The sequence below is a fragment of the Manacus candei genome, unplaced genomic scaffold, assembly GCF_025592945.1.
Source record: "Manacus candei isolate 608988 ecotype Guabito, Panama unplaced genomic scaffold, ASM2559294v1 h1tg000046l, whole genome shotgun sequence".
Taxonomy (NCBI): domain Eukaryota; kingdom Metazoa; phylum Chordata; class Aves; order Passeriformes; family Pipridae; genus Manacus; species Manacus candei.
The window spans coordinates 11283763-11301967 of NW_026138094.1; the positions used below are offsets into that span (position 1 = coordinate 11283763).

Below are 18205 nucleotides of genomic sequence, written 5' to 3' on the forward strand. Positions count from 1 at the left end.
TGGGAAGAGCCAAAAAATGCTGAAAGCCCTGTGTTATCAAAGGAAATGTGAGTATATTTAGATGAAATGGAACTTTTAGGTAGCAAATGTCCATGGTATTTAGGACTATACCTCATTGGTTATGTACATCACTGTGTTCCCTTGCTTCCCAGCTCTCCTGCCTATCTGTCAACCCCTCTCAACCTTTTTTACTCCCCCACTGCTTGGTGGAGCTGTGCTAGAAGTCTGGATTTAGCCCAGCTGTGGTCTTTGTGAGGGTGAATGCTGGAGGGAAAGATGGCTTGAACTGAAACTAAAATGTAAATGATCCAGTGGATGGTTTTGAAATCCAGATACAAGCTGGACTTAGAATACTACTGAACCGTGTTCAGCTACTAAGGATGACTGTTTCACTTCAAGATTACTTTAATGTCTTATGTCTAAAACTAGAATTAAACTTCTTTACCTGAGGTGCAGTACAGCACTGGGGCATGTCATTCAGGGAAGTGGTGGGATTTCTCTCCTTGGTGACTATCAGGGATCACCTACACAAAAGCATCCCCAATTTGGTCTGGTGTTGATGTTAATGAAACTCCAAGAAGCAGGAGGTTGACCTAGAAACCTCCAGAGGTCCTTTTCGAATGTTTTTTTTTTCCTATAATCTTACAGTTCTGGTAAGTGTGTTACAGTAAATTAACCAGATGGATTTTTTTTGGAAGTATAGAACAGATACCCTGAGGGCAGAAAACAGTATGTGGAGAAGACACCATGGGTGGGGGTGGGGAGAAAGACAGTTATTTCCATTTATGAGTTATAAAACCAGGACTCCTACAAGGAGTTGAGAAATTTGTCTTGATTTGGAGATGAGAAAAACAAACACTTCTGAGTAGCTTTTTACAGTAAGGCTGCCTGGCTTGTGATCCTCATCCTGTCTCGAGAAGGGTAGGCAGTGTTTCAAATGTTGGGGTCAGGCTGGTTCCTGCTCTATCTAATCAGTTTGGTGTACATATATTTCCAGAAGGGATTAAATATGCTTTGTCTCCTGTGGTTTTATCAAAGGGCAGGGAGGAGGCAAGGAGCCTTTACTTCTGGGAATGTTCTGTCTGGTTGTCTGAGGTTTCTGCTGCTGGGGGAGAGGGAGGGAAGGACAGCCAAATTTCATTGCTGTCCCCAAGGCTTATGCAGGAGAACTCTGTGGTGAGGCTGGGTCTGCACCTGAGGCTTGCTTCCTTCATGCACAGGGCCAAACCAGCAGGAGAGTGGTGCAGGAAAAATGTTGGAAAGGGTGAGATTGACTGTGTGCTCAGCATCCCCACCAGTGCCTCCATAAGCATGTTTTTGCAGCCGAGGTTGCTTAGCTAAGGACACCCCACCCTGGGATATGTTGTGTAGAAGCTTAATTTTACCCTTGGGACCAGCCGGTGTCTTTTTCTCCCTTTTCTGTACACATTCCTCTTACTAGATCAGCCAAAACCTTCTGCTGTCACTAAAACTGATGGGTTTTTTTGTGAAAAACTGGACTTTTTGTAGTCATCAAGGCCAGCTCGGGCTGCTCTACCAGTAGATGTCCCTGCACGCCTGGCTGCGGTGGATGTGCTGTCTTTTCCTGGGAAAACTGACTTCCAACATGCTGAACTTCACATCATTCCTGGTGGGTATTGTTTGCACGGATTTTTATTTTTTTCCCCCCACATTTGGGCTTCTGGTGTAAAGTTTAATCAAGCTCCACAAATACAAAAGCTGAAATTAAAATGGAAGTTCATTCTTTCATTGCAAGGCACGCTTTTCACAATCTTTAAATATTTTTGTGTTTATTTATAAACCAGAGTACTGACACCAGAAAAAGTCCCTGAACCGCTTTACCCTTTTCTGCCCTTCACTCCTGTTCTACATCATGCATTCAAATAACTTCCACATTTTTTCCCTTCCTTGGACTGCAGTGTTTTTTTGAAGCAGATATTGCTTTGGTGCACTGAATTGAACAAAACAAGACAAAATGAAACCAAATAGTGCTGAGCACCAGGTACTCGCTGCTTGGTAGGAGTCACTTGGCAATTTTACAGATGCTGAGAGTCTCAACCTTCAGCCTGTAAGGTGTTTCCTGTAATATGAGAATTTATCAGCTGGCTTTCAGAGCCGCGTAGGTGAGTTTTAAGTGTTTTCTGCAATGCTCTGTGCTCTGTATTATAATCTTGCAATTACATATTTGCATGCCTGCTAAATTAGCACTAGAAAGTTATCTTCAAAAGTGCAAAGCCTGCCACTGCTACTCTTCCTGGGAATACAGGGGATGATAATTGTTACGGAGGAAAATTACCTTTACACGATATTGATTTTGTGCCCCACTGCCTGTCATCAACCCTCGGCAGGATTTTCCCAGCACAGGACAGAGAGCAGCTGTGCCGGCAGCCCACGCTGGGTGGCTCTTGGCTGGCTCTGGAGGGACAGGCAGCGGGCAGGGATCTCACACCGGCAGCTGCCGGCACCGCCACCAGCCCTGCGGCTCGTGGGGGGCACCAGTGACCCACCCCAGTAGCCTTTCATTCCAGCTTTGAAGCAGGGTTAGCAAGAGGCTTCCAAAAAAGCTGAGAGCCGCAGCCTTGAGTGGGGAATGGCTCAATAAGTGATTGGTGGAATATAAGTATTTATTGATTTAAGAGCGTTCTTTTCTTTTGCCTTGCTTTTGTCTTCTAAGGCAACTTTCTTTTAAATTTATGTCCCACATTGTCACATCGGGAGGAAAATACATGAGAAATGTTTTGTTATTTCAAATTTATCACATATTACGTCAGCTGGCATTGTGGACTCACAATATGTAATGCTTCATAAATTATGAAAAATAAATGTTTTATGGGCTTACTACGCACTCTGTTTGAAAACCGTTGAGCTGGGGAGACTCACTGACCCCCGTACAAATTAATGTGCACATGATTTTCATTATTGCAGCTCGGATGGGAAGTTTGAACATCTTTATATATTTATTTAAAGGAAAATGAGGACAGAAGTTTCTTGAATACAGTTAGTCTTTCTGGCAAGAAGCAGGTATCATTTAACCCAGCTCGTAACCTATTGCTTCCCTCACAGTCATTGTTATTCCAGGCCAAAGCTTAAACTCAAAATCAGAGCTGCGAGGACTTAGCATGAGCTTCCAGAGGTCAAATCCTGCAGTTTTTAGCCAGGCAAACTAAACCTCCGAGTTGGTAGGATTTTGTCTACGCAAGGACTGCAGCATTTGCAGAACACGAGGCAAGCACAAGTCAGGCTCCTGCAGAAGGGAAGGCAGTGAAGGATATTTCTACCCAACTTTTCAGCCCTGCTTTCCCTACGCGTGATGGAGAGCGACAATCAAACCAGAGCCACCCATCTCAGCTGTCAAGGGCCTCACCAGAAACAAAAAGCTCAGTCTCAGGGCACCGGAGATCTCAAAGCTCGTGGAACACGACATCCTTCAGCACTGAGCCGCAGGAATCAGAGGGAAACGTCCTCACCCGCCTGCACGGGAAAGTGTGTCGTCCCATTTTCTGAGGAGTAAAAGTTCACTCCAACATGTGTTGCATGGGAGGCGAACGTCTTTGGGGGGAAAGGGCACGGTGATGGGAGGTACCAGGAATGGTGAAGAGCTCTCAGCTATTCTCCACCCCCCCCCAAATATTTCTGTTCCTTGCAAAGGGGGGGATCAGGTGTTGAAGCTCTCCCCTGGATGGTTTTTATATCGCACAGATCCACCACTGTGTTTCTAATAAAGCCATCAAGAGCATAACTGGGAGCTCCCTGCATGGGCTTAAGCAATATAAGTCACTGCTTCAGAGGACTTTCTTAACTTGGGGCTGGATGCACTCAAAAATCTTCCAAGTTATTCTCTCCTAATTCAAGTCAGCTGAGGCATCAAAATGTCGGGCAGATGGACAAGATCTCTGGCTGCAGCCAGCCTGTTTTCTGCTGCTAGGGCTATTGCAGTCAACACTTAGAGACTTTTATTGTAATTGTTTTTTATTTAATCAGTGATATTTTAAGGAATTAACCTTTACATAAGCACATTAAAGGAGATTACTGTGTGCTTTCTAGTGTAAAAAGCTGGGCTCTAAGGATCCTAACTTGTCCTAAACTGGATTAAACATTGTTCTTATCTTAAAACAATAGTTTTGCTTCTCTCCTATCCGTTTCTTTCTCTTCATATGGCTATTAAGAATTATTGGATTTAAAGACAGTGGTTTAAGACAGTCACTACTGCAGTCGCTTGGCCAAGACTCTGAAAAGTGTTTTCTTGGCAGTTGTATTTTCTCAGAGTTATTAACTTCAGTCGTGCTTCGTGTCAGGGAGATGCAAGAGAACAGATAAAATAAGCAAAGTACGCCCCGAGTTCATACTTTCCTTTTATTTTTGCTGTGAATTCTGTAGTCGAGAAGAGCCCCTGCCGCTGCCTCTCTCCTCCAGTGGATGGCAGTTGAGTTCCACGGTACGGAGCGGAGCTGAGTTGCACCGCGGTGGAACTCGCTCAAGGAGGCAACCGCTGATTGGATTTAGCTGTTCTTTGCCTGCGTGAAATATCGCTTAGAAATACCTGAAGAATTAGAAAAGGAAGAAACTGAAAGCTTTTCAATTTAAACTGCTTTGTTAGTAGAGCAGGAGCAGATCTAAAAGTTTTCTTCAGCAGTTAAGGGGGGGGGGGGAGGTCTCATATCCACATACACAAGTTTCAAGTGTTTCTTTTTTATATGTTAATCTGAAATTCTAGTATATGGATGCTAATGAAAAAAGTTCCTGATTTTCCCTTTTGGTTCCTGACCTCCACAGTCTTTAGGTTTTAATACTATAATCATAATTTCAGCATGAAAGATAGTTTTTAAAGGCAAATTTTCCTTTCTTGAAGTCTCAGCTGTACCAGAAAGAATAGGACAATTCCTAAGGACTGGGATTACGATGTGAATTTAGTCATCATTGAAACTGCGACTGGTTTTGAAATGTTCCCGTAAAAGAAAAGTTTAAAACAAACATTCCAATCAGAAACAGAAACCTTACCATATTCCTCTTAAAAATGGGTCTCCTCCAACTCCTCCAGTTTATAGCACATACCCTTGGGCTATTACAGTCTAGAAAAATCTGAAATAAAAACCACACTGTTTTCTGGGTCTGATCATGCATCACTCGCTCAAAAAGAAGTTTAGGGCCTCTTGAGAAACACAAGGTTTAGGCCTTCCTGACATGTGTTGCTTCTTTTTAAAGAAAACAGTCTAGTGCATCTTTATGGCAAATGCATCATTTTAGTTTTATTCCCTTTGTAAGGAATCACAGGTGGATTGAAACAGAAAGCTTTAAAATATGTTTGCAATTGCAGCTGCATATAAATAATATTGTGGTCAGCATCCTAGTTGTTTTTAACATTAGTAGTTGTTTACTTTACAAATTTTATTTGCTTACACCTCTAGTCTCATGCTGTTGTAGTATAAGATCAGACACAAATAACTGTTTACACCAAAAATTAAGTTTCTGTAAGTAACTATTTTAAAATGTTTGCTTTTATGTTTACTGCAGAAGGATCTGGAGCACTCCTGCCAGAAAGGAAAGTATTTATTATCTCTGTTTTACAGATGAGGAAACTGAGACACTGTGAAATTAAAAGCTTGGGGAAATTAGTACACAGTAAATTACGGTGTGAATTTACTGTGTACTAACCACCCTGCACGAACTCATCGTGTGGACTGGCAAAGAAAAATGCTTAAACTCCCTTAAATTATCTCACGTTTGCCATGGACAAACAGTTACTATGGATCAGCAACTTCTTAACCCACAGTGAGTCACTCACACGGTGAATCCCCTCGTCGGAGAGGAGCCGATTCACAGGGTGCTGTGCTGTGCAGCTGATCTGCTCCAACTTTATGCAAGAGTTTATTAGTCACTAATTTCCCCAGCTGGCCAGAACCTAAGTGGTTTATCTAAAAATCAAAGAAGGAAATCTCTGGCAGAACTGAAAGTCAGACTCAACCATCCTCGCAGCCTTGAAAGCAGAAGCTGTGAGTTATAAAAGCAAAATATCAGGAGGAAATAAACTTTGTCCATTTGAAGGATAGAGCATCTGCAGGACGTGTCCAGGTGGTGTATGGGTTAAACTGGTCAATTAGAGTGGTGGAATCAGAAGATGAGTCCTGGAATTCGAGAACCATCCTCATATCTCAGGGGTTTTGGTGTTAAAGCCACTTCCAGCGCTGTGGCAGCACCTTACAGACCAGCTCAGCATGGAATTCCACATGGAATCTGTCTGTGCTGGGAATGCCATCAGACACCTCTTCCCTGCAAGCTCCCTTCCATCTCACAGTGCCGCTTCTGGAGTCCAGAGCCACTGGCCATGACCACTGCAACCCTGGTCACTCTTCTCTGGTCCCAGCTTGACCTCTGGGCTCAGGAGGCCACTGACAAGTATCCAGGGGTGACCTCCTCACCCTGCAGCAGGCTGAACAGCTGATGTTGAAATGCTTTTGGCAGGAGCACTCCCCATTGTGTCTGATCCAGGCTGGAGAGATGAGCATGTAGGGAGCTGGGAAAAGGGTTGGCTGGTGGGAAGAAAATTACTGACAAGTTCATTCCGCTAATAAACAAAGACATAAATGATGATGCTATAAAGAAAAAGTAGGATTATCTGGAGAAAACCATAGAGAGACCTAGTAAGGAGGAGAGATGTTTAGATGACAGTTTTACATTACACCACTTGGAAAAAAATGTTCTATTTTAGCTCCAAGCTTGAGTCCAGTTAGACCTGAACCAGGGCTTAGAAAACAGCTTGCATTTTAATGTCCTGTGAACAGGAACAGCTGATAACTAGTACATTTAGATGTGAAAAGCAGAACTTTTCTCTGGGGGATGTGCTATTATTCTTTTTTTAATGGATTTTGTCTTCATAGTTTACATTGCAGCCACAGCATTCCACTGGCAGGCATTTATCTAATGACTTACATCTTTCAGGCTGTGGAAAATGCAGGATAACAGAGAGAGAGAAAAAGTGGTGGTGGTAAGTTCTTTTTAATTTGCATTTCAAGGCTTAACTTATGAACATAAATATACAGAAGTTAGCACCTTCCTAATATCCCATCGCTATCTTATTTCCAGAGAATTACAATATGAAAACAATGGGATTAGGGCACTATATACTACAATCCCTCTCACCCCTGATCCCCAAAGTAAGTCTAAATAGAAGTGGATTTGCTTCTAGTATAGCTGAAATTAAGACAAAAGGGTATGTCTGAGAAAATATTTCTTTTTCCCCTGTAAAGCTTAATCTTAGAAAATGCCTGTTTGTACTAGAGAAATAGCTTGCATGGAACATGACAACCATCTTTTATAGAGGCAAATCACACTCACTGGGTTCTAATGTTGTAAAGAAAAAGCTTTATAGGTGTAATTAACCTGTGGAATGCCCTTCCACAAGATACTCTTGAAGTATTGGCACTAATACTGTCTGTCTTCATAATTCAGGGCATCAGTGGTCTTCTAGCTGAGGGCAAGAAGCAATCTACTGTGTTCTTTCATGATATGACTCTTCTGAATGAATTAGGAGGTTGTGGTGACTCTCGTAGTCATGGTCACTGCTGGACTTGAAGGAGGTTAAGGTTTCAAAAGGAAAATCTGTGGCTATTTCCAGAAATGAGCAAAAGGGTGCAGCATGAGACCTGTGACAAGGACATTCCAGGCTGCTGCTGTGTGTGACGAGGCAAGAAGGTCTGTGTGCACCAGAGAGGCTGGCAAAGGAGAAAGGTAGGTCATGGCAGGCATTGCCCCTGTTCTTCAGCTCTCAAAAAGCTTGAAGTTACTAATTGAGATAGTGGACAAGGAGCTCCTAGTGCCTCAATGAGTATTGATTTGCAAAGGAGCAAAAGGAAGGTCAGTGTGGTTATGTGAAGTAGTCTGTGATCTGAGAAGTAGTCTTGGGCCCAGAGGAACTTGCTGTTCAGCACAGCTCTGCTTCTGAAACATGTGGGAGGCAAAAGTGCGTTCATTCTGCTGAAACACCTCCAGTGTTCACACACAAAACGTTTGGGGGAGACAGCTCAGGCATCAGAGTGTGTCTGGAGGTTGGTGAATGCACAAAGGGTGGGAGGAAGGACTGCCAGACCTGTCTGTTGAACCTGTTTCACTAAAGACTCATCTGTAAGGCGATAAAAGTGGAAGCAAGGACTTGCAATTGAAGAATCCCCAGAAAGATGGTCCTTGGTTTGAGGATACTGGTGTTTGGAGAGGAGCTGAACTCCTGTTGGTGCTGTGAGGACTTTCTGCAGTGGCGCACAATCCAAAACCACTTGTTCTCAGAAACTTTCATACCAAAGTCATGGGAAAAATTTGAACTTTAGATGACTCTGGTCTTCAATTGCAGTTTAGTAGGATTTTAAGGCTGGCACTTTATATATATGACATATATAAATACACATACACATGCAAAATATATATATACGTGTGTGCATGTGTGTATTTATATATATACCTCAGGTTGTTTTGATTCTCTCAAGTAAATTCAGTAGCTCTCACTTAAGGTAGAACTGGTGGAGACTCTCTTGCACAAAGAGATTTGATGGAGCATCGGGGAATTTTCATCTGAGGTTCCTCAAATCTTTCATTCAAGGCCAGCTTGTTGTTAACCTGAATATTTGATTTGAAGTCATACTGGTTTCACATGTCAAGCTACCCTGGCACTGTGTGCGAGTGCTGGGAGGAGAGACTGGAAGGGGGAAATCAGCAAGTAGGGAAGGATTTGGTTATCAAAGCAGAGGACTTAGATTCAATAGTAATAGACAGAAGGAGATTACTTTGGCTCATAGTTCAGACAAGGGCTCTATCCCAATACATTTGGCCACCCTCTCATACAAACACAAGGACCTCCACATGCATCACCAGCTTCATCCAGGGACAAGGAGATGGTGCGATCGCTTTGCTGCCAACGAGGCCAAACAGCAGGTTTGCTGAGGCCCAACTCTCCAGAATATTAATAAAAACAAATGATTTTACCCTTTCTGGCCCTGCTTATAGCAGGCTGCTAATAATGCCTTATGAGGCTGCCACACAGCTCAATCAATAGTTTGATTTTTCTGCCCTAGAGCTGCCACAAACACAAACCCCACGCTGAAGTGGCTGAGTAAGGAGCTGGCCACAGAGACAGGGGAAATGTGGAAATGTGGGATGCGGTGCCTTGTGACTTCTAGGAAACTTGGGAATGGACCACTACTGCTGGGCCCCATCCACCATGGCCACTGCTGCATCCCACCAAACCCATGGATGCTCCTCAGTGTCCAGTATTCATTATTTATTTATTTATTTCTGTGTCGCCTATGGAAACGTTTGGGTTTGACAAAGGGAAAAAGCAATTCAGCGTCCTTTGACTGAGGGAGGTTGATTTTCATTCGAGACAGAATGGCTCATTTTTACCTTTTTAGCTTCTGGAAGAGTAAAAAGTGAGAGGTCAAACCTGCATCACCATGACAACCCCTGCAGCGAGAGTTTTTGAGCAGATGAAGGGGAGTGATAATGGAGCTGAAGTTTCTGCCCGTTCATAGTCGCTGGGCTTTTTGTTTTGTTTTTCCTTGTTTCTTTCCTTTAGGCCCTGTAAGGTGTGGCCCCGTGCATTTTTCAGGGCCTGAAGGACAATACTGGCCAGTTCAAAAACAACCACACTCTGAGATCAATCCTTGGTGCAGCACTACCTGGACACATGTAGGGTGTATATAAACCATACAGAAAAGGGGACTGTAAGAGATAGTCATGGAAGATCAAACATCCCCTCAGATGCAATCCCAGCACTCCTGTAGGTACAACACGACAGCAAGTGCAGTCGTATTACCTGATTTGCATCAAAGAGAACTGTCATTTCTGCCTTTCCTGACAGCACCTTTGGAGTCCAAAAATAAGCTCAATAAAGGAGCAATTCTCTGAGGAGGGGAGGTGTTGTTCTAAAGAAGAAATTCAAAATGGGATAGGAATCTAAGGGGATACACTCAGAAGGGGCTGTAGGTGAAACTGGAAGCTTATTTGAGATGCTGAGCTCATGCCCCAGTTTCCTAGACCTGCACAAGGGGGAATGCGTAGGGACAGATTTCAGATAGCTGGGGCTACACCTATGGAGCAAAACCAAGTCAAACTGAAGTCCCACAGACAATCCCTCAAATTCCCTTTACCTAGAAACTGAGCCTGGTCCAGGGAAAAAAACCAAGCAAAATGGAAGATTACTTATTTTTCTAGCATCTTTGATTATTCTGGGTGCCTACTAAGTCTGGTGTTTTCCTAAGATGGAAAGCCCTCTCAGACTGGAATATGTCTTCTTTAACATGCAAACAAAGCACCTATGAGAGCTCATCTAGAGCTTACAAACATTGTCCTTTGATTACTATGCCTCTTCAGAGGTTTTGCAGCATCATTTTTTACCTTCTGGTAGTTGTGACAAAAGCTGAAACAGAATAACATGTATTAAATCAGGTATTAGAGTGCAAAAAAGTTAATTTTGTGAGAAGATTTTGCCAGAGTCAGACTTTAGTGGGATCTATACAGCCAAACAGACAGTTACATGGAGAAGAGGAATAGCCAGAGTTAGAATCATATGAGGAATAGCCAGAGTTAACACTAAAAAAGTTTTGAATGGCTATAAAACATAGAGTTGAAGCAATTCTCTGTGCCCAAAGGATTAGGTTAAAGCTTTTGCAGTGCAGTGGAGATGAATTATTCCATTTTTGCCTAGTGAAGGGTTTCTCCTATCTCCTTCCAAAGTGGTGGACGTGTCCCTTATGTCAGTGTGGAGCTACGCAGCCCACCATCCAGGAAGGCAAACTGCAAAGAAAGAGCACAGCTATGGTCTCCCCACCACCAGATTTGAAACAATAGCTGCATCAACACATCAGCCCAGCAAGAAAGCAGAGCTGGGCTGTTGGGATCAGCCTGCAGATAAATCAAAGTGAATCTGAGCGATAGTGATGTGATGTTGCAATAATAATTCACTCCTCATGCTGATTTAGAAGAGGAAGCCAATTCAGAGTTTCACAAGCACAAGGGCCAGCACAGAGCCCTGTGGGACAGTATGAAAGAGAATAGTCAGTTCTTATGGAAAGAAAGTGTGGGTTATTGATTGCATAAAATATAGACCTGGCAGAAGACAGACAAGATAATTTCTGGAAGTGCTTTGGATTATAATCTGTCCTTCAGACAACTGATTTATGAAATGCCCAATTCTTGTGTTCTATTCAACCAATCTGAAAAATTATGTTAAATATGAAGCCTCTGTATGTGAGAGGATTGAAGCAACAGTAATTAAGACAGGATGTTAGACTATGTCAGAAAATGCAATTCCATCCTTACAGTGATGAGCCAGAAACCTCAATTTTCCTCTTCCTGTGCTGTGACTGAGCTCTCTTGAGTCAGACTTGAACTTTAGGTATGGTCTCAGAGAGAGGCAGAGCGCCTGTCTGCTGGTGCATCTCAGGACAAATGCTTTTTGGGAGCTCGGTCTTCGAGGACAAAATATTAAATGCCAATCACATTGGCATCAGACCATTTGGAGGCTTTAATTACATTTATTTGATTTTTATTCCTCACTGTAACTCTACTCGTCTGTTTCCAGGCACAGTGGAGTCAATGAAACCTGATGTTGTTTTCAATTTATGAACATCTCTCTAGAAAACAGACTCATCTCACTGTGGATATGTTCTGGAAACAAATTGTAGCCATTCCTCCTACCCCCACAAGAGTAATTAAGTGCCAGAGCTTTATTTTACTCTTTGCTTGGATAATATTTGGACATAAGTGATACCTGGCAATTATGTGTTCATTGACATTTTGTCTTTAACATTTCGGGTGATTAAACTGGACTCATAAACGTTTAATTTTTAATTTTAAGAAAAAACTTTCTCATGGAAATGGAGTGCACAGTTTCAATCTGAAATCCAGACTGGGAAAGACCTATGAACTGGCACAGAAAGCGTGAAATACCACATGAGCTCTGCTAATAAGTCAATACAATTGTAAGAAGTCAATGCAGTATCAGCTAATGCTTGTGAGAAGAAAAAAAACAAAACACACATTTCTCTCTCTAGAGCTCTTCCAGCACACCTTAAGTCTCTGAAAGATGCTGGCATGGTGAGCAAATATTGCTGTCTGTGGGTTAAAGTTCAAATGCATCACTTGAGTAGATGAGGGGTTCAACCAGGGCAGAACAACTTGCCATTTCCTTCAGGGAGTGGTGACCGTGGGATGGGGTGGGGAGAGATGTGGGTGTGAGAGTAGGATGCAGACAGTCACAGCCCTTCTACAGCAATTACCATAAAGATTAAATAAATACAATAGCCTAATTTCACATGGAAGTACACTTTAATTAAGTCTCTGCAGAACAATGAGCTGCTTCCATAAGAGCTGTGAAAATCATCACTAGGGACTGTCCAGAGGAAGAGAGAAACAAACAAGAGAAGGTCTCTTTGTATAGAAAGTATGTACAGGAAGTATTTTGAAAAGCTTGTCCCCAGTTAATTTACCTAGGAAGAATTAATGACCAACTCCTGTTTTATATAAGTTCCCCATCCCAGAGTCTCATGGTGCTTCCCAGACTGAGGGAGACAATTCATTTGCAGAGTAATGCAAATTTTTGCATTTGTAGGCTAATGAAAGAGCATTGCAGCTTATTGTGTGTGAGGTACACCAGTGAGCTTAGCAGGGCTGAAGTCCTGGGATGCAAACTCTTGCAAAGTAAGCTCCAGGTGTATAAAAAAAAAATATCTGTTCTCCCAACACAGTTAATGATGCATTCCCTATGCTAACGTGGTCAGGGGTGGAGTTCAGTAGGAGGTGCTAGAGAGCACCTGTTAAACCTCTCTTCACTCAAAATGCATTTACCATTATTTTCTTTGTCTTTCTATATGGTCAGAGTTCCTAATGCACAAGAACTGCATGAAAATGAACCAATTTGCCATTAACACTTCTACAAACACATGGATGCACTGCTTGGATGCAGGTAAGCTTGGCCAAGGTCGTGATTATTCTCTTCCTGAGACTGGGATGTCCAGCAGAAAACCACATCAGCCACCCTATGACTTGTGATGAGTTTGAGCTCAGTAACACCTACAGAACATCTATCTTCATTGCAAAGACAGAGCTGAGATGTTCCTTAAACCCCACATACAAATATTCACAGAGTGTAGGTGACAGAGCAGCTTGATGGGCAGACTGATATTCTGAAGAAAGATTTTGCCTTGAGGCTTAGGTGGGTATAAATTACTAATGATATTTTTTTACCTCAGAATGTATTATAGACTATTTTTTAAAAAATACTAATTTGTATTATTTTATTGCTTTAGAGAGTGCCAACTGGTAGCTTCCAACTATCAGCTATGCAAGGCTCAGGTAGATTAGACCTAGGGAAGAAGAAAATCACTTTTCTGTTTGATACTCATCTGGCATCAAGGTTGTAGAGGCTTTTGGTCAGGCCCTGCCTTTGTTTGCTTTCCTTGTTTTTATGCAGCTAGGTAACATAGCAGGGCCCAGCTCCATGCCTGGTGTCTTGGGCATGACTGCACTACAACCCAAAAATCATTATAGCCAGACAATCAGCTCTCAGTGCCTGCCAGGTTCTGCTGTCTGTTTGAGAGGGAGTTGAAGCACTTGTGGAGGTTTAATCGAAATCTGAATACATGTGACTGAAATTGGCTCCCTGTGATTATTTATACAAGTAAATCTCTGCTTCTCACAAGTTCCCAGAAATCAAATGCCAGACTTGTATGATCATTTTTTAAAAGGAGTAAATATTTGTTGAAAATTCTTTGCTGTATTAATTTTTGTCTGCCTTTTCTCGGGCAGCCGTGATAGCGATGGAGAGACTCCTGGTGTGCATCAATCAAACTAGGGAAGAGGGACCAAAATAGCTGATTATTTGGTCCACAACATGTTATCCTCAGAATGAAACCTAAACTTTTCAGTTAGCCTGGAAAATATCTTAAAATGGCTTGTTTTCCTCATACCTCTGCATGCCCAGCTACTGTCTTCCAGGAAAAGATCCTTATTTCAACACTAGGTATGTCAGGTACAGGTATTTTAAGGAAAAGGTAGTTTAAGCAGAGGGCTGCATATTTCCATGTTTTTCTAACCTCCACTCGAAAGCACATCTGCCAGTAAGTGGTTTATATCTTGACAGTCAGCCACCACTAGTTTTTATAATGTTCTATAATGTTGTTAGTCCTGTTGCTGACCTTTTTTTTTCTTTTACTTTCTCTTCTTTTCTTTTTTTTTTTTTTTAATTTTTTGTGGTAACCCTTTTACCTTCTTTTTCCCTGCTCAGTCCCATTAGCAGGATGTTGTGCAATATGGTGCTTGTCATCTGTTTCAAAGACACAGTGATGAGATACAGGTATGCCAGATGGATAAACCTAGTGTGACTAATTATTGTGTATTTGCCTTTAATTATTATCATTTATTACCAGAGAAAAGACAATAGAGGTTCCCAGACTCGGAAGGGAATGTCGGCAGAAGGGGAATCTTTGTCTTTTTTTTTTTTCTTCAAGAGACTGGCACATCAGCAAGAAAAGTTTTTTCTTTCTGGAGAGAAATATCAGCAAACATTGAGAAGACTCAACATGACCCATGCAATACTTTCTTTTTGCCGCCACATGCTTGAGGATCAGATCTCTCACAGGTAATAAATAAGGTTTTGTGTCATTATAGAAATTTCCTGAATGTTCACTCAGGGCATATGGAATGTATAGATTCAGTCATCTCATGGAGAGAGGTTAGGGTTCAAAGGGACCTTCAAAGATCATCCGGTCCAACCCCTTTATCATGGGCAGGGACACCTTCTGCTAAATCATGTTTCTCAGAGCCCCATCCAACCTGGACTTAAACACTTTCAGGAATGAGGCATTCACAGCTTCCTTGGGCAACCTGTGAACTATGGGAGACATTTACAGCCCTATCTCTGTATTTTTGGCACCAGAAAAAAGAGGAGTGAGCTGTTGTGGGTATGAACAGGGACTCAGATGAATGGGAGATGAAGTTTTTGGTTGAACTATAAGTCAGATGTACATTATCTCCTCCAGAAAGAGGTGAAACCTGAGGTCCTTAAGCAGCATTTTTTTGACAAAATTAGGATCTGGGTAGCGAATGTTGATAAAGGTCTCTGTGTCATCACACTGAGCCCTCAATCCTGTAAATGGAATTTGCCTCAGTATCTGACCTTAATGCACAACATTTCTACATCATTTGGCAAAAATGTAGATTTTCTTCTTTTCAGTATTATAACCTTATTTTTCAATTAATCCCTTCACAAACACACACATTTATAAGCATGTGTTGTAAAACAACATTTTAAAACAAAGGGGACATTTCTGTTGCTCTCAATAGATATTTATTGAGGACAAATACTTCACTCAACTCAGAACCCACATCCAGCATGCTGGATGATTTTGAAGGAGTCTAGATGTTCACAATGGTTGGAAACTTTTGGAAATGTTAATACTGTGGTCCCAAAATCTACTTTCAGGTTACAGCTGAGTCAGCTACCATTTACAAGTGAAAACTAGGTTTATGATGGCTCATAAGTCTCATCTTGGTTATGGGGCACTGCACTTTAATTTGAGAGCAGTCACACTGATTTGGTAAACAGATTGAGGAAGAGCTTCAGACTCCAGGCTTTAAAATTCATGAGGATCTGATTTAGTACATTTTACACTGGTATTTTAACATATTGCTCTATGGCTAAATTGCATCATAACCTAAAGGACCAGTCTATTGTAGATAATACAAGATATAATCAATGTTGCCAGGCTGCTGAGATATTTCTATATATAGTATTTGTCAGACAAACACATGCAAAGGCATTAAAACAAAAAAGTCCGTACATGGATGATTTGTGAACAGGAAAAAAGGCTAAATTTGCCACTCTTTGCTCTGAATAGCTCACCCAGATTACAGGCCAATTTTGTTTTGGACAGAAATATTTTCCATCACAGAGTCTGCTAAAGTCAAGAGAGTGCTATTCCTTTGGCCACAGGATGGGCTGGAGGGCTGGACTGTATTTTGGGATTGGCAGAAATGACTGTCTCCCTTTAACCCAGTTGAACACAATTTGATTGGGACTTGACTGAGCATTTAATAGTCTGTGATTGCCTTGATTGTGGACTTCTACTTTTAAACCAAATGCAATGTCATTATTATATATCAAGAAAAAATGGCCCCTGATAACCAAAAAATATTGCATTAAGTTGGCAGACTGAGAATTAAATATGCAGAATCAGCCTAATGAAACAACTTGCCTTTGGTTGCAAGAACCTTCATCATTCTTAAGAAGATTTAAAGCTAATCTGACTTGGAGCTGTTTCAGTCCAATTATTTTTCGGCAAATTTTTGAGCTTTATTTTTTCCTTTCAGCAGCATTATTCAGTCTTGACAGGTTTTATTTTGTTATTTTTTTGTATATTGAGCAAATGGGAAACCAATTCAAAACCATTCTTAAGTAGAAATGAAATGCCCTGTAATCCAATTTTGATCAAAATTCATCTTTGCTTTTCGGGGACCGAGCAGCCTGTGCAGTTATCTCTGCACTGCACAAGTTGATAATAAAGCAAAGGAAAGCAAAGCTCCCATTCTTTTCCCATTGCATGTGGTGGGAACTGGGCATTGTTCAACTGGAGAACAATGTGCTGCTCCCTCAGCGTGTGGCAAAGCAGCAGAATGGTAAGAAGAAGATTTCTCCCTGTGTTCTTCTTCTGTTTCTCTAGTGTCTGAAGTAAACCTTTCTTCCCACCTCTGGGTGGGTGGTTCTCTTCCCTTGAAACCTTACTGTCTCCCTCTCCTGATGCTTTGTGTTCGCAGAGATAGCTCAGTATTCCAGCACCTTTCCCAAAAGCAGTCTTAGGGAGGTGAGACAGATTCAGCTGTTGTCACAGACCTGTTTTACAGCTCCTCTGCCTTCCACTTCAGTATCCGTTGCCTTTTGGCTATGCACAGAAACAAAAGCCAACATACTTTACAAGAATACAATCCCTGTCCAAGTAGTGACTGGACAAACAGGCCTTACATGTCTTACATGGTGTAGGGAAGAATTCCATGTACCATGTTTTTTTGCTTTCTGTTTGCTTCAATGATTCCAGCTCAGTTCCTAATTGGCTTTTATTCCACTTTGCCTGGCAGAAGGAAAACCTCCAGGAAGGTTTTTCTAGTGCAACATCAGCAAAATTGATGGCTTTGAAATGACTGTTTGTGATCAAGCAAAGCTGCTCCGTTCCTCCTGTAAATGTCCTTCTTCCTTCCCATCACATTTCTTCATCAGCTTGTCCTACCTGTGGGACAAGTTCTTCTCAATGTTCATTTCATACAACATTCCATGTTATAATGAAAGGGGTGTTTTCCTGGGATGAGACAGAACATTGAATATCAATAAGTTTTATCAACTGATAGAACTTTTGTTCCCGGCATTCATGCACAAGAACCACATGGGCTTCTAAGCCCACAGGATCCTGTGAAAGGTCATAATGGAGGGATACAATGTTAAATAATCGTCTTAACATTAGCAGCAACTGCCCATCGTCCCCAAACCGAAAAATTAGGAGAGCTGACACATCAGTATGAGAGATGATTAAACACAAGTCTCTGGAATCCTCCCAAGACACATAGCGAATGCCTTCTTTTCCTTGGCGGCAGGAAGCACTCATGACCATAACTAAAAGGATATGAACTTTTCAAAGTGATTGGGTTGTCTTTCCAAGGTACCTTTATGTTCAGTTACCCTTCATTAGTTACCTTTTTGTTTCTGTCTATTCTTCTCAATACATCTTGCAATTTCTTACTGCTTTGCTCTTTCTGTTTCCTCACCATCTAACCTTAGAACATTCCCTCTCTTTCTCTCTGAAACTCTGCTTGCTGGTATTTTCCATGAATCCATCTGCATTGAATTATTTATAGATACAATAAAGTCTGCTTTTGTCTAATGTTTATTTTCTTTAATAACAAGAAACATGGGGAAAATGTTCCAAAGAACCGAAAAAGGACTTGACTTTTCCTGGACTCTAGGCAACAGTAGCCAAAAAGTACAAAACAAGCTGTAGGATGTTCGTAAGATGCCTTCTAAAAATAATAATCTTAGTACATTGGTATCTGGTATGTTCTTTAAATTTGTTATATTTCCCAAATCTGAGCCCTGGTTTTAATGCTGTCATGACACTCTGAAGGCTTTAATGGACAATGAGTCACTGTGGAGGCAACCAGGAGTAATAAGCAGATG

General features: G+C 41.6%; 1 long non-coding RNA gene across 1 annotated transcript; it reads left to right on the forward strand.

Moving 5' to 3' along the window:
• Positions 1 to 6898: 6898 nt before the first annotated feature.
• LOC127475192 (uncharacterized) lies at positions 6899 to 14604 on the forward strand. The gene is made up of 3 exons (XR_007906127.1): positions 6899 to 6982; positions 12863 to 12949; positions 14493 to 14604. It is a non-coding gene; the product is annotated as an uncharacterized LOC127475192 (long non-coding RNA).
• Positions 14605 to 18205: the final 3601 nt, after the last annotated feature.